Source organism: Heterocephalus glaber, unplaced genomic scaffold (genome assembly GCF_053883595.1).
Source record: "Heterocephalus glaber isolate CG9 unplaced genomic scaffold, H.glaber_assembly_v1.0 deba00001538, whole genome shotgun sequence".
In the NCBI taxonomy this organism is placed as follows: domain Eukaryota; kingdom Metazoa; phylum Chordata; class Mammalia; order Rodentia; family Bathyergidae; genus Heterocephalus; species Heterocephalus glaber.
This window is the reverse complement of record NW_028258333.1, coordinates 13,608,767-13,620,680: the sequence shown is the minus strand read 5'-3', so window position 1 is coordinate 13,620,680 and position 11,914 is coordinate 13,608,767. Positions and strand designations below refer to the sequence as shown.

The following is an 11,914-nucleotide window of genomic DNA, read 5'->3' as shown; positions in this document are numbered from 1 at the left end:
TAGTATTAAGAAACATCTTTCCAATTGTTTCATGTGTTACAAATTTGTACGTTATGTTAAAATAATTGTTGTTTTTTGTTAGCATTAGCTATTGTTATAATTTTAATACTCAAATGTATATATAGTTTGGACTTTAATGAGTTACTGGGGTCATCAAAAGTACCTGACATGCTGTGAAGATATCCAGGAACAATTTCATATGCTTGCCACAATTTTCTTCATAAGTTGCTATCCTGAGAAATGGATTGTTAGATATCAGTCACTGTAACAAACAAGCGAGATAAAAAACTTGGAAAGAGAAAAGGCCTCCAGTAGTTGTAGTCTTTGATTGACTAGTCTCCTTGTTTTAGAACTGTGGCACTGAATAAGGGAAGAAGCTTTTAGCAGAGCAAAACCTTTTAACTTATGACCAAGAAAGAAGAGAGAAACAGCAAGAGACCAAGATCTCACAACCCCCCTTTGAAGAGAATGACCCAATAACCCAAAGACCTTCTGAAAGACTTGACACCCTAAGGGATCTCCCTACCTTTTCTTTTTTAGCACTTTCTTTACAAGCAACTCTAACATATGGGCTTTGGGGGGACTTTTAAGTTTGAAATTATAGCTTTAATGTTCCAAAAATTAAAAGGATAGAGACTTTTATTTCATTTTTTGAATTGTGGTACTCCTAGCACTAAGAAGAGTATGCAACAAATGGTAGGTATGAAGAAAATGTTTTCTTTCCAATAAATTAATATGAAAGAAAATAGATAGGTCAATTGAGTTGATTTATAATAATTATTTAGATGTTTGAAAATGTGACTTCCAGAAATACATACAATTATTAATAATTTATAATAATCAATATACACAAAATTAAAACCAAAGTCACTTCATTTATTATAGAAAAGAAAGAACTACAAATAAACATTTAATTTTATGACAACTTATTTTCTTAGATTGTTTTTCTGAAACATGAAATTAAACTACATACACTTAAACTGATTTTTATTATCTTGAGCAAGAATTTATTTGATTCAGAATTAAATATCAAAAGTATGTATATTAATGTAATTTGATTGCTTTTCTTGCATATCATTAATAAACACAGATTTCTATTTTAATCGGCCAATGTGAGAATGAAACTCAAAATGTAATGGTGAAGGGAATAATTTGTTAAAAGACATCTTTAAGACTATGTATCAAGGGCATGAGAGAACTGGCCCGGTCTCGCCAAGGCCACTGGTGAAGCTGTTCATTGGAAACCTGCCCCGGAAGGCCACAGAGCAAGAGATTCACTCACTCTTTGAGCAGTATGGGAAGGTGCTGGAATGTGACATCATTAAGAACTACGGCTTTGTGCACATAGAAGACAAAACTGCAGCTGAGGATGCCATCCGAAACCTGCACCACTACAAGCTGCACAGCGTGAACATCAACGTGGAAGCGAGCAAGAATAAGAACAAAGCTTCAACCAAGTTACACGTGGGGAACATCAGTCCCACTTGTACCAACCAAGAGCTTCGAGCCAAGTTTGAAGAGTATGGTCCAGTCATCGAATGTGACATCGTGAAAGATTATGCCTTTGTACACATGGAACTGTGGAGAGCTGCGTGTGCCACGCCTTAAAGATGGCGCTGGTTTCCGCCTTCCGCCATCCCTACGGCGAGAGCTCTTTATGATAAACAACTCCTTATTTGGCTGTGATGTGTCTGATGCTCTGCCCCCTCTTACGTGTACCTATCCGCATTCGCCACATGACTATCCGTGATTGGTTGGTTCAGGGGTACTTATTCTAGGGATGGGTGCTCCCCAGGGGTAGAAGAAAAAGAATGTTAAGTTTTCCTGAATAAACTGCTAGAAGAAGAGCGTTGGTGTTGCGTCGTCATTGCTGGTCAAAGGCGAACGCGACAGGAACGGGCAGAAGATGCAGTGGAGGCCATCAGGGGCCTTGACAACACAGAGTTTCAAGGCAAAAGAATGCATGTGCAGTTGTCCACCAGCCGGCTTCGGACTGCTCCTGGGATGGGAGACCAGAGTGGCTGAGTGGCTGCTATCGCTGTGGGAAAGAGGGACACTGGTCCAAAGAGTGCCCAGTAGACTGTATAGGGGGTGTGGCAGACTTCACTGAGCAGTACAATGAACAGTATGGAGCAGTACGCACACCCTACACCATGGGCTATGGGGAATCCATGTATTAAAATGATGCATGTGGAGCACTCGACTACTATAAGTGCTTTCGGGTCCGCTCTTATGAGGCGGTGGCAGCAGCAGCTGCTGCTTCTGCATACAGCTATGCAGACCAGACCATGTGTCATCTGCCTCAAGTCCAGAGCTCAGCTGTGACCAGTCACCTCAACTCCACTTCTGTTGATCCCTATGACAGACACCTGTTGCCGAACTCTGGTGCTGCTGCCACCTCAGCTGCTATGGCTGCCGCTCCTGCCACCTCTTCCTCCTTTTATGGAAGAGTTGGAGAGGGCTACGGCCCAGAGAGTGAGCTGTCTCAGGCTTCAGCAGCTGCACGGAATTCCCTGTATGACATGGCCCGATATGAACGCGAGCAGTATGTGGACCGAGCACGTTATTCAGCCTTTTAAGAACTGGAGGTAGGATAATCGCCGACTGAACCCTCAGGCTGCGGTCATAAATGAGAACTTGCTCCACGTGGTCCCTTTTGCTGGGATGTTGCCGTTGCTTCATGTTTCAGTAAACAAAGGAATTTGTGACCAACTATGTTTTCTTTCTTAATTTAATTCTTCTAAGTTGACTTTTCTTTCCTCTTGATACTAGTGTCTGTAGCCTTTCAATCTGTTCCTTATATTTTCAGCCTCTGAGCAGCCCTAGGTAAGGATTATGCTGGCATCCCCTTTTTCCTGTACAGTGGAACCCCTCTTATCTTCCTTTTCCTTAGGAATTGAACTCTTCTCCCTGCCTACCTGCAGCATCTCCTTTCCCTTTAAAATGACCATGTAGTAGCAAGCAGCCTTTTCTCTGTTAAATCTGGACTCTTAATATTGAAGCTACTCTTTTGAAGTTGCTAGAACCATTGGGGTTTTTTTTGTTTGGTTTTGTTTTTTGTCTGACCTGTGATCATGATACAGCATTAGATGACATTTAGCCAAGTTTTCTCCACTCCCCCCCCTTTTTTTTTGACAAATAAACATTTCTAACAATTAAAAAAAAAAAGAAAAAAAGACTATGTATAAAATTCAGTGGTGGGGATTTGCCTAACATATATATGGTCTCATGCAATAAATTGAATAAATAAATAAAATGAATAATTAAATAAATATATAAATACATAAAATAAATGAGAAAACAAAGTAACTTATTTGTTAATTAGTATGCTCCATACTATTGGTTGTCAAAAATTCATGAATAAATGCAAGACTATATACCAACTAAAAATGTCACTGGGTTAATATTAAGCCTCACCCTAATACTTTCCTTATTAATCAAACAAATATTATATAAATTAATTTTTAGATTGATATATTCTTTTTGTACTATCTCATTCAAGACAAATTGATTGAAAAATAAATTCTAGGCAAACTAATTTTAATAGTTCCTTTTTCACTACAAGATATAAATTTATGTATGTGCATGTATACACACATGCATAAAGGTATATAATATCAAAACATTTAATTATAAGAAAAACATTGCTATGTAAGCATTCTTCCACTGAGCTAAATCCCCAACCTATAAATGATGGCCTTAGCTACCAACAGAGAACTTTTGTCTTTTATCAAGCAAATCACTTAAGGCAAAACAGTATACTGTAAAGTATTTGTAATGGTAATCTTTGATTTTTGTAGCTGTGGTGCTACAGTTAATACGTTAAATTGGAAATGTTTTAGTGCCAAAGAAATCAGGAAAGAAAGCTAAAATATGAGAATGGAAACCAAACTACTATTTAAGAGATTTTCATACTTTTTTCATGTTTATTTATCCTTTGTAGCCATCCTCTAAGGACTATACTTTCCTCCATACAAAAAGTAAGGAAAATAAGATGCCCAGTATATTAAATATTCATACAAAGCCATATCTTTTGTAAATATTGATGTGTGACTACAGACTGCTAAACTTGCTAAATTCTTCTTCTCTCTCTTTTCCCACTAGAGTTATGAGGAAGTAAACATGTACTTTCTTTACTGTAATGAATACTCTCATATTATTTGCCCTTTGGCTTTTTAATGCTATACTTGCAAATTTTATTACAAGACAAGTTAATTGTATATTTCAAAGGTCTTTACTCAGCAAATCTTACTTATACTGGATGAGATGTGAACTTAGAAAACTAGTTTTTCAGTATTTACAGGTGAAACCTCAAAGTCCCATAATTTTATTTCCATTAATTTCATCTACTTCTACAACATGATTTTATACTCTAGTATGACTTTTTTTCCAGTACATTTTTCAAAATTATCTTATGTGCCTGTTCAATAGAATTAAAGCTATTATAAACAGTCCAATAACATTAATCTAGTACTTAATTTAGTGTGAGTAAACATCTTTAGTTTTCTTTATTTTGATAAAGAAATGTCTAAAATAATTTCTGACTATAATAATAAAATTTCATATATATACATCACTAAAGCTAATAACATATTAAAAGCTTATGCTATAAATTATTCTGTCTCAGAGGAATGAATTATATATGAATGCTGTTTTTAACATGCTACCATTGTATAATTTTCAGAGTTGTTTTGGACTGTTTTGTAAAGGGCTGTGATGGTTAAGGTAGATTGTCAAGCTGATAATGTAGAAGAAAAGAGGCTGATAGGAATGTAGATAGTAATGGAGAATCTCATGGTTGCCAGGCTCATACAGTTGGAAGTGAGGAATCTTTTAGAAACTGAACTAGAGGTCATGCATGTTTTATTCTGGCAAATAAATTGCCTATTTTTAGTTCATGTCATAAGCTTTCTAAATGTGCTAGAGTAATTAATTTTGTAAAATGAATTTTGAGGCAGCCCGACATTTATGCTGTGATGTGGCTACTACTAACTGATTTTGTCCATATTTGTAGTGAGAATCATGAGCAGAAGCAGAGATGAAAAATGGGAAAAGTTAGGGTTTCACCAAAAAGTAAGTGCATGTAAAGTTGAGACCAAAGAAAGGGTGGTTGCTTAACAAATTGATGTCATTAAAAAGACACCAAGTATCTTGAACTAGGACAAGAAGAAGTGCTTTGAGGGAATATCAGAAATTAGTAAGACCCAGCCTGTCTCAAGTTCAAATTTATAAAATCATAAACATTTGATTTGAGAACAGAGCCCCTCATCCCACTGCTTAAAAAGGATCACCTAGGGAAATTTTCTGCAGAGTATATTTCCACATGCTTAGTCATCAGGCACTGAAGGGCCACTGTAGCCATAGTCCAAAGTAGCCTGATCACTCCTCAGAGTAGCAGCAGGGTTCAGCAGCATCCACATATTATTCGTTGTCCAGGCATGTAGAATATACAAGTTGTGGGGCCACAGAGCCTTACACTCAGATTTGAAAGGAAGACTTGCAAGGTCAGAAGATGTACCCTCAGAGTGGAATGTATGAAGGTATGGGGCTGAAGATGCAGTGAAGACCTCAGGATATCAGAGAGGCCAGTAATATGAACCATCTGATGAAGAAAGCCATAGGTTTAGAACAGAGCTAGTCCAAGACACAGACTATGTATGCTATGAAGATTTGATGTTGTCTTAGATGTACTTTTAAGATCATAGTCATTTGTGATCTCAAGCAGTGGATCACCTTCCAGCACCATCAAAATCAATTCACCTGGCTTACTCACAAATGTTCATGGATCTACTCCTTCCTCAGTAAGGAGTCTGGTGTAGTTCAGAAAAAATACTCAAAGTCTATTGAAAACTGAGACAGGTGATTATGAACCAGTCAAGAGAATGAAGATCCTGGCACAGTGTCTTTCAAAATCTCTACTAATGTTTAAACATGTGAAAAATCCTGTTGTGTCTTTGTTGCCCACAGAATTTCAGTTTGACTTTGAATGCATTCATTTTATCTGATCTCTTGAACACAATTTCTCCCCAAAACGACAAACTGAATTCATTGAGCAGGTTGAATATGTCACATGAGGAAGAATATTTTGCAACCCATTCTGAGTCATTGGAATATGCTGCCAGTGGATTTCTTTTTCTAAAAGAAATCTCAGGAGTGGACCCCGTAATACAAGAACTCTGATCCATTATCTATCGTTAGAAAGCAATCTTGTATATGTGCTCTGTGTCAATCGTTTCACAGAGCTGGGGAAATAAATGTGAATTAAGAGCTCATATTTTTAATGTACTTCATAATTTAAAACACATTCTGCAAAATATTGTTAAGTTCATGGTACATATTTTTTGCAATATATTTTATCATATATAAATTTTTTGGGCCATTATTTTTAATTTATTTAAATGTGTATGCTGTTTGATTTTTAATCCTTTCCTCTTTTTTCTTTAGTGATCTCTATAAAGTATATGTTCATTGCTTGATAGTGTCCCAGGGGTTAAAATGATTATAATAACTTCCTTCATTCTTTATATTTCTGAGACTACATAGTTCTATTATTATACTTATAGATTCATGGACTGTTCTCATCTTACCTGGTTAGAACTATTTGTTTTTATTCTTAGCAAACAGGAAACATATTATATTTTCAACAACAAAATTTCTATTTTGTTATTATTTGTTATTTCTATCGTCCCATTGATATTTTTTATTTATAAGACATTCTTGGCACACTTATTTTATTATTTGTCTGTTTTCTTCTAGTTTTTTGAATATATTTTAATACTTTTATTTATTATTTATTAAAATCAAAATGCCACCTCACAAACATTTAATCTTGATTGCTTTTTTTCACCTTTATAGATAATGTATTTCCTTATTTCTCTATTTGTATGATATTTTTTGTTGGCCAAATGTGTTTATTTTAAAAAACACATTAAATCAGTTCAGATATGATATAAATTATACCAGTTCTTATTGTTTTTGATTTGCTCTATAGTGTTATTGTTGTTTTACATTTTGTTGAATATTTGTTACTGATTTTCCTGGAGCAATTATGGAGATTTTCGACTTTATTTTTGTGCTTGAACCCTTAGTTTTCTGACAACTTTTGTGTAAGTGTGAGAAACGACAAGTTTTTCAGCCCTGTCTTTCTAGTGTTGCTCCTGGCTCTGTAACATTTAGTAATCTGAAAATGTTGACCAAAAGATTTACTTACTCTCTGCCTGCATTAGTTGTACTCACCAAAAGGATCTCTGTGAGAAGACACAACTTTCTATATCCTAACATTTTTTATCATGAGGCTGGAAAAATTTTAGGCCCACCTCAAGGAGAAAGAAAAAGATGAGACACTCCCTGAATGAAAACTTCACATGTTGTTCTGTGTTAATGAGGTTTACCAGGTTCCTTGGATGATTTTCAGTCTAATTTGTAAAGTTGGTCAATTCTCATGATTCTCAAATGGTTAAAATCAGTTTTTTCCACCTTTTTAATAATTTTTTCAGAGAATAAATACACCAAATGTGTCCTTCTGCCATTCTGACAGTTAATCTCAACCTTCATTATTAACAACATCATATATATGATTTCTCATTATTTATTTATTTATTTATTTATTTATTTATTTATTTATTTATTTTTGGTACCAGAGATTGAACTTGAGACCCTGTGCTGAAGAAGCAGGTGGCAGAACCACTGAACTAAATCCCTGACCCTGTTGTTTTATTATTAACGATACTATAGCATATAATATTATGCTGAATATTATAGCATATTCATTGTTTGGTGACCGAGATTTAAACAAAATAAATTGATAAAGACATAATAAAAGATGCCAAGAAAGAATATGTTGCTGTGTGTATATGGGTGCCATATTGTCTCCTTTAGTTCATCCCTATACATATGTGGTGGAAATTTGGTGGAAATAACCACACATCACATATAAGTTGGAAGGACAAAAGGAAAAAATGCAAATTTGAATACAAAATTTGTGATGATCATATTTCCTCCCACTGAAAGACATAGAGCTGCCTATAAGCATATAAAGCTGCCTATAAGCATAAATTTCAACTAATTATAGGGTGTCAAAAATTCTCAGTTTCTCAGTATGTGTGTGTGGGCAGGTGCATTTTAGTGACCAGGAGTATTATAGTATCTTTAGCTGTCCCAGTTATTGAATCATTCCCTGTATCCAATTGCCAGCACAAACAGATGGCTTCCGTTACATAAATCAGGTGTTAATTTTGTGTAACTAAGGATATTATACTGAAGTATCTTCCTTTTCATAAAATATGTCCATTTTATGAGTTTCTGGGTTTCAAACACATACTTTCAAAATGTGCACATTTGAATAGACATTTTAAATATTTGTTAACTCTATCATTTTTTGCTCCAGCTTACTTTTAATACTGAGTGGAATATATTTGCATATGCCAACAATGATTAATTTTCTATTACATGACATATAGAATTGAAACAAATCAAACTGCACAGTCATTTGCATTGAGTTACAACAATCTATCATAAATCTTAAATTTATTTAGTTAAGAAACTACAGACATGCCAAATCAAATCAATATTGACACACCAATCACCATTTTTTTTTTAAATTTTGTTCGTGCATAAATATTTCTGGAAAAAAGCATTAGCTAAACAAAGCAACTTAATTTCTAGTATTGTATTATCTTAAATCATATATTCTGATTTGGTAGCGGAGTTTGGAAATGATTTGATATAAGGATTATACTTATTATAATTATACTTATAAGTATGTTAACAATATATCAAAAATGTTGCCTGTGTTTTAAGATTGCAAAATCAGTTATCAATGAGTGCTATTTTCAGTTCCAAATTTAATATTTTAACCTGTTCTTTGATAAGTGAACTGAGCTTTGGAATCAATTTTCCACTGAATATAATGTTGTCCTTGTTGTTGGTACAGAGTACTGTACAAACATTCAGACATAAGAGCTTTATGCCTTTGTACAATATGTGGGGATTTTTTAAACAAAGATCCTACAAAAAGTGTTCACTTTCTCCCAGAACACACACTCGTCATTCACATAGGTTCTTATGGCAACTGGCATCTCTGTATCAGTTTAGGATTTTTAATTCAATTAAATTCCTAATGTATCTGTCAGTTTCTTGAGCATCCCAGCTCTCTACCCAGTCTATTGATTGCTTTCACATTAATCTTTATTCTAAAAACCCTTTCCTAGCAAAATTTTGGCAAGACAGTTAAAATAGTGACTTCAAAACAGGTTAGCAGCAATCTCCACAAGGGGTTTCCTTGCTAATTTGCCAGAATGCCAAAAGATTGTTCTCCTCATATCACCTTGGATACTGTAAACCAGTTCTTTCTGAAGTCTACCTTTGTAGATTCTTCTCAATTTGTACACTTTCACCACAGTTTATGCAATGCAATCTGATTCTCATCCATGGAGAACATTTTCCTTTTTAGTATTCTTCCATTCTTCACAAGGTACATTGGTTCATCCTTATGATATAAGAATTAATTCTTTTGATAATTTCCTATTATATTAATTCATTGCTAATGATCATTTTTAATGAAAATTTTTAATCAAATTGCTACATTCTATTTGTCATGAATATTGAAACCCAAGTACTGTAGAACTGAAAACAGAAGATTTTTCCAAAGATTGAGGCACAAGATGAGATTTGAGGACTGGTGTGCTTATTATATTTGGCTTGAGTGCAGTGCTGATTTCCTTGCCAAAAGGAAATAGAATGCTAATAATTAATTCCATCACTATCAATCGAGTTATGTTGCATGGTTTTACAAAGTGCCAATGGTAGTATAAATGTTTTGGAACTTCAAGAGCCCTTCAGATTTTATGACAAACATGATGACTATAAGGTTATGTTTATAATAGACTTATTTTAGTAAACTGAATGTTTACAGAGAATAACTAGCAGGCTCATTTTAATTAATTTGCAGATTAAATCACTGTACAATAAGTAGAAATCTTCTAAGACATCCCTAAAAGAATCCAGTAATCTTTGTAGCCACACAGCTAATACAACATAAGATCAAATTTTATTTTATAAAAAAAACTAAAAGTAATAAAATAATAGAATTAAAATTAAATAAATGTATAGTCTCATCAAGTTTCTCATGTGCAATTTAGATTGTTGCTTGGTAAAGAACTAGATCTTTAAAAGTGGAATGGAGACATCCAGTTTGAGCTAGATAAAACTGGCACTGTGAAGTTTCAAGCTACTCTGAGATTCACATCATTTGAAGTAATTTGTCTTGAAATGTGTGATGAGATTTATTTTCCTCTGCTTAGGAACTTATGATTACCTCAGCAGTGGCAGATATCTTGAAATGGCACTGTGATTCCAAGGAAGAGCCATAATAAACAAACTTTGTTTCCTCTAGACCCACGGCTACAGTTAAATTAGCATGTTTAAGGTTTATATAATTCAAAACAACAATAAATTTCACCCATAATAATATCTTTTGGGAAATATAAAAGGGAAAGGTGCTCATATATATATATATATATGAGAGTTTCTGGAGTTGATATCATTTACATGATACACAAAATTATAAGAGAAGCCACCATTGACATGAGCTGTCCAAATTCAGTAGAGATAAGAAAAGTGCTGAAATGTAAGTGACAACACCTAGCTTCCAACACAAGTGGCCACTTATAATTTAAAGGGCCAAAGGGGGCTCTCTGGTGTGAGTGTGTTTGGACAACATATCTATTTTTATTTTTAGTCAACATACCTTTGTTAATCACAGTTTTTCTAGGAATGAAATCCACAGTTTACTATAGTAATGAACATATATGTATATATGACAAAAATACAAAGAAACAAGCAAACAAAAACTCAAGATCTAGTAGGCAAAACACATGATTTGCATCACAACAGTAGAGAGTTTTAGATTCTTTCTCAGATTCCAGAACTGGCTCAATTCTTAGAATCCAATATTCTTGATGGGAGGAAAGTTTGGATCCTGCACCTTTGCCACTTCATAAACATGACTCCAAGATTTCACTAACGGGACCTGTGGGATTTAAAGGAGTGTTGATACATTTGGGTAAAGAAATTCCCAGAATGTTCTGGGTTAATAGGCATGAGCACCTAATTAACAGTGATATCTGAGGATCAAGCAAATCTCTACAGTTCACCACATAGTTGCTAATGAGGACTCAGTCTAAGTAAAGTGTGAGATACTTTCCTGGAAAGTTAGGATCTACTTTAATGAGACTTGTTCATGGTACTATGCTCTTCATAGACAGGATACATGAGGCTAGAAATCAAAGGGAGGTTTTGAAAGGTGCTTGGTAGCCAAATGGTGCTTGTTTTTTCCCTCTCTATTCTGATGCATTGGGCATTGTCTGCTTGTCTGTTAGTTTCCAAGGAGCAAATATTTCCACCAGAGAGCATAATAAAGTTTTATTAAATTGGAAGATGAGAATAACTACAGCCATTTCCAGCTACTTATGAAACTAAGAGACAGAAGAAAGGGTTACTTTACAGGCTGGAGTTCAGAGGAACATGAAGTGAAGGGAAGTATGATAATGCTTCCTAATTTTTTTAATCCATGCAAAAATAATGAAGATAAAAAGGAAAGAAAATTACAGTACTGCTTTGGCCCCCTGCCAAGAAAGAAATTTGAGTACTCAAATCACTCTTGTATTAACAGTTGACTTATACCATTGAGTAAAGAATTTCAACCAGTTGATGTTTCTGAAAATTCTGGAAGAAAAGTAGGACAGATATGAAAGAAGCCATAGATATTTATTCTCCATTATGGAAATAGATACCATTGTTTCTTTTTATAAATTTTTCATATATATATGCTTTTTTATATATATACTAATTCTTTCTTCCTTTTTTCTCCTTTCCATTTAAAAAGTTATGTATATAATTCATTGCAAGTTAACCA

At 34.3% G+C, this 11,914-nt stretch overlaps 1 pseudogene; it reads left to right on the top strand.

The window, feature by feature from the left end:
- Nucleotides 1–1,176: 1,176 nt before the first annotated feature.
- On the top strand, nucleotides 1,177–2,592 carry LOC101711795 (RNA-binding protein 4B pseudogene; annotated as a pseudogene).
- Nucleotides 2,593–11,914: the final 9,322 nt, after the last annotated feature.